Source organism: Hippoglossus hippoglossus, chromosome 18, assembly GCF_009819705.1.
Source record: "Hippoglossus hippoglossus isolate fHipHip1 chromosome 18, fHipHip1.pri, whole genome shotgun sequence".
NCBI classification, from domain to species: Eukaryota; Metazoa; Chordata; class Actinopteri; order Pleuronectiformes; family Pleuronectidae; genus Hippoglossus; species Hippoglossus hippoglossus.
The window spans coordinates 44,332-50,331 of NC_047168.1; positions in this window are offsets into that span (position 1 = coordinate 44,332).

Consider the following 6,000-nt stretch of genomic DNA (forward strand, 5'->3'; position numbering starts at 1 on the left):
TGAATGTTGATTTTCATATTCTTGTTTTCTGGAGGATGCACCATTCATAGTGGTCCTGAAACAAAGGGACAATAACTGCAAATTTCTAAAATACACACTTGATACTTCAACCCTACAACATGATCAAGGCTGTTCATAGTTTTACACAAAGGATTTGAAATTTGAGACACCAACTGAACTGCATACTTATCGTACAAGAACTATTTAATAATGATATGATGGAGTTTCAGTTGAGGTTTATTTCAAATGCACATGAGCCAGTAGCTTAACAGCCAGTTGTTAATATTTGTACCTGAAGCTGAATGTGGATTTTCATGAACGTAGTCAGACCTCTCCTCTGGATCACCTCGGGTTCCTGTAAAGATCAGACAGAAAACGACTTGAGAAGGTTGAGAACCACTGTTTTATTCATTTAGTTGATTTCGTTGCCACTCTAATATCTCTATCACAACCAGCATCACCAGCTTCAGGTGCTCCACACGTGTTCCAATGCAAATGAACGTCCTTGTTGTTCAAACATTATATGGGTGCAGCAAAACCGATCCCTGGTTCAGTTTGATCTGGGTCTGACTACATTCTGGTGCATTGGTCTGGAGCCTGGTCTGAGGCACCTTTCCACCTGTAACTCTGCTTCAGACTAAACTGAAAAGTCCAAATGTCTGTCTTTGGGACCATGTGAATAAAATGAGATGTTGGAAAACCACGCGTGTGTATTGATGTCAAGACATCGTGTTGGACATTTCTGTACTCATCTGCCCGTCCACCTGAAATCAGAAGGATTTTCATTTAGGACTTCTCTGCAGGAGGCACATTTTATACAGTACCTTCCTCCGTGTTTCCTCTGATTGATTCATAGATGCAGTTGTCACCTACGAGTCAATACAAAATCAAATCAACATGAAATGTAATTGGAAACTTTGTGACTAGGTTCTTCTTAAAAGCAACAACTTAGAAATAGCTTTGAAGGCATTCAGTAGGAGAAGGAAGGCTGACCGTGGAGAAGAGACGAGTACACTTGCAGTTGGTTTTCATCGTGGTGGACAGTTGGGTCTGAGCTCTGATTGGTTCTCAGAGACTGGCTGAGCCTGAAACAGTCAAACAATCAGAAGTGAATGAAAAATAAAAAGTAAAGTATTGCTGTTTTGTTGAAGATGAAACAAGAGAGAGTGGAACCAACCTGTCACAACACAGATCTGTGAAAAAGACAATAATGATCACGTTACATGATTTTATTTTTCAACCTCTGCTCCATAACTATCGTGACAATAGTTTGAAATAAGTTTGATTTAAATGAAATGAACAAGAGCAGCTCTCACTCTTTGAATTCCTGTACCAACACAACAGTAGCAGCGAGAGGAAGAGAATCAGTGTGATGCCACCAACCAGCCCAATGACTAGCGGCACAGGAGACGAGGGGGGAGGTGCTGCAGGATTAAATGGATCAGACGAGGAGCAGTGAGGAGCAAAGGCAGATCCATGACCTGGAAAAATATAGAACCAAAACTTCAGCAGACATTTTTGACTTGAAAAAAACCAACTGTGTGAATAAGTTTTGTACTTGAAGAAATATTTTGTATATGTGTAAAAAGAAGTTTCCAGCCATAAAAATATGTGAAAAAGTTTTATAAGTGTATTGACCAAGTGGACCTGGTGTTTAGAAGCCGTCTCAGTGAAAATACTGCATGAGTAGAAAAGTTTTTAATCTACTTCTCAACCTGGAGATTCCTTTTCTACCTCATATTGATCACACTCACATTTTACTGACATCCAACTCTCTGCTGAGAAGTATCCTGAATGTTGAGTTGAAATCTGAGATTTCCAGTTTCCGTGTGACATTTCTTTGGAGGAGTTCACCATTTTTGTAGAAAGAGAAGTTGGAATAGAGGTTTCTTCTTAACCATGAGCAGCCGAGAGCAACGGACTGTCCCTCAGTCACAGGATGGACAGGGCTCTTCAGGATAACACGACTTGAAACTGTAAACAGTTAAAAAACCATAAACAATGTGAACAACCTGATAATTCAGCTTGTATATAAACAGCATAAGTCTAAATATTAGATGTTAAAGGGGAGCCAAAGTCATTCAATGCACTTTTTGTCAAATTCTGCTCCTCACGTCCATGAGCTGTACGTTGTGTGTGCGCTGGAAAAACATCTGGTTTAAATACACAGCCCTGGCTTCAAGAGCAGGACATCTGAGCTCAAGCAGGGTAGAGTTGAGTGTGAGTGCAGGGTTTTGAGTGAGAGCATCACAAAATCTGAATGTGACCTCAATAAGTGTTGCTCTCAAACCAAAAGACCACCCTCTTGAGTAAAGAGAGGGAAACAGCCTCCGGATGGCGCTGCGGGCTGTGGCGTCCACACAGTTACGTGATGTCTGCTTGTTTAACGGCAGACGGACACACTCTCGCAGCTGATTCTGGTCGTTGAACGTGTGGTTTGTGTAAATAAAGAGGGTGAATTTCATCCAGAGATCATGTTTGATGTGATGCACCTTGGTAAATGTGGGGGGTGCAGCTCCTGAAGGAGCAGTGAAGGGAGGCAGTGCTCCCCAATTTCAGTTACTCTACCTTTAAATCACATTACGGGATGTTGGAAACATGCACAGTGTGAATAGATTCAATGAAAAACTACAACCTGTAGTGATGTTGACTGCGTTGCTGAGCTCTGATCCAGATTCACACCAGAAAACTCCAGAAGAAAGACTTCGAAAGGACCATGTGAACTTTGGGATTGTCTCCTGAGAGTCGCACTCTAACAATCGTACTTTGTCTTCAGAAAACCTCCACAATCTCCACTCATCAGAGTTTCCCTTGCAGGTCAGATGGATATTGTCATAAAAGAAGTGCTGCACTCTGTCTGGAGTCACTGTGAGAGACACTGACGAATAGGAATTGGAAAAACGTGACATGAAGTGTGAAACAGCAACTAATGGTTTAAATTGGTCAAGTATTAAAAACGTGAAGCCATCAGCAGAGACTCCATCTCAGTCACAGTCTTGTTTTGGGGAATAAGGTCATAATATTACGACAATACATTGCTAATGTTTCCAGATTAAAGGTGTCATTTTAGGCTTTGCGTCATTTAACAGGGGAAACGTCAGAAGGACGACATCGTTTGTTGACATCACAGTGACATCATGATGATGTCAGTCCGAGTATATGATCATAAATAATATCAACTTCAGGACAGTCCTATAGGATGCACACAAAAAATAATTTAATGTGACTATTTTCTGATGAATATAAGCTTTAGATTGTCTCTCTAACCCTGTATTTTCCTTGACCTTTGACCTATCACCTCTAAAAGTTAATCACCTGGAGGAACCAGCCAAAGTAATGTTCCCGAAGTAACTGACTGAAGCGATAACATCTGCTTCAAGAGAAAAGAAAGAAACAAACTCACCTACAGTACTCACTGTACTCAGTGTAAACACGGGGTCTCCTCTTACAGCTCAACATAACCTGCTGACTTCGTCTGGCCTTGGATGACGTAGGAGTTTTGTTCAGTCCCTCCGTTGCTTCCTGGGAGCAGCTCATAACTGTACTGGTCAGGAATGTCCTTAGATCTCATCCCATATGGAAATGGTTGTGGACATCTGGTGTATTTATATGAACTAATCGGGTCAACTCTGTACCAGTAGAACCTCCATCCTGCAGTCGGATGTTGAACCCCACAGGTGAGAGTCACTGAGGCTCCAGGAGTCAGCCATGACGGAGACACAGTGAAGACAGGTCGTGGTGCAGCCGCTGAAACGGAACATCGTCAGAACAAAAACACGTCTTCATGTTTGTCTAGAGATGTTCATTTTGGAAGCAATGCAATTTTTGGATGCTACACATTCAGCCATCGACATGACTGCCCCTAAAAGTGAAGCCAAATTATAACAATCTCCCCCTGGTGGCTGCCTGCAGTATATGTCAACCATGGTTTCTGTCATTTTAGTTTGTTCACGTGTTCATGTTTCTGATCAGTTTGGTTTTAATTAGTTATTTGATGCTATAAAAACAGTGAAACGTCATGATTGACAGCTGACTCTGACTCGCGATTGGTCGAGCACATGTATCGGCGGGACCTCGATGCCCCAGCTCCACACCTCCATCATGATTTCACAGACTGGCTCGAAATGACGTGAAAAGTGCAAGATGGCTGGTATCCAGGATATTTTGGCTTCTCTTTTGTACATGTGTATTTAACACATTAACACTCTGTAATATTAAAACTTAAACACCTATATTTTTAATACTAAATATGACTTGACTCACCGTTAGACAACGTGACGGGAACACTCCATCCTGTTGAATTCTGCCGTGCACCTTTCAGTCGACCCTGACACCAGTAACTGCCGCTCAAATGTGACCCCAAACGAATCCTGAATTAATTTGTGTTGGGAGGTGTATGTGAGCTGGTTGCTGTCCATTCATACTCCCACTCAGAGTCTCCTTCCTGGATCTCACACCTAAGTGTGACGGTTTCTCCGCCATAGCAGTACCGTACATTAACCAAAGGTGCCAAACGTGACCCAGATTCGTTTTGACCTATCAGCAGCTCACGTTTCAAAGATTCTCTCCACTCAACGACACACCCGTTGAGAAGCAAACTCTGTTCATTGGCGACTCGGTCCTGAGAAACGTGAGGTTAGCAACACCAGCGACCATACTCAATTGCATGACAGGGGCCAGAGCAGGCGACATCGAATCCAAACTGAAGCTGCTGGCTAAAGCTAAACGTAAATACAGTAAGAGCGTAATTCATGTCGGCATCAACGACTCCCGGCTTCGTATGTCGGAGGTCACTAAAGTTAATGTTGAATCGGTGTGTGCTTTTGCAAAAACGATGTTGGACACTGTAGTTTTCTCTGGACCTCTTCCTAACACGACAGGTGATGACATGTTTAGCCGCATGTTTTCTTTTAACCGCTGGCTGTCGAGGTGGTGTCCTGTAAATGGTGTGGGCTTTGTCTGTCCACCGTCCCATTAAATTATGTAAATCAAACAATAACAGAGGGAGAATTAAATACAAAAAACTAATACAAATTAACACAACCTCTGCAACAACTCAAGAAACAAAGACTTTTAAATGTGGTCTTTTAAACATAAGATCATCATCATCAAAGGCTATTTTAGTTAATGAACTAGTCTCAGATCAAAAAATAGATTTATCGTCCCTCACTGAGACCTGGCTGCATTCCGATGAATATGTCAGCCTAAATAAATCTACTCCCCCCATTCATGTAAATTCACACGTTCCCAGAGAATTTGGCCGAGGAGGTGGAGTTGCTGCTGTTTTTAACTCCAGTCTATCAATTAATCCTAAACCTAAACTAAGCTACAACTCATTTGAAAGTCTTGTTCTTAGTCTTCCACACCCATCCAAGAAATACCAACAGCCAATCATATTTGCTGTAGTTTACCGTGCTCCTGGGGCTTATTCTTATTTTTAACGGAATTCCCTGAGGTTTTTATCAAACCTAGTCCTAAAGACCGATAAAATTATTATTGTCGGTGACTTTAATATTCATGTTGACAATAATAATGATAGCCTTAGCGTAACATTTATTTCAGTACTAGACTCAATTGGTTTCAGTCAGTGTGTACACCAACCTACTCATTGTTGTAACCACACACTTGACCTTGTATTTTCATACGGTGTCAAAATTGAACATCTAACGGTACTTCCCCGTAATCCAATTCTACCAGACCATAATTTAATAACCTCAGATTTTTCATTATCAGAATATATGCCACTAATAAAAAACTCCTTTTCTAGATGTCTAGCTGATAGTGCTGTAGCTACATTTAAGGAAATAATTCCAATTACATTTAAACCCATATTATCCTTCAATATAACCAACAAATTCTTTAAAAACCCTAGCTCCACTGAGATTGACCATCTCGTCGATAGCTCTGTAAAGTCATTACGATTAACATTAGACTCAATAGCGCCTCTAAAAAAGAAACGTGTAAAACATAGTAAATTAGCTCCGTGGAAACATGAATTAA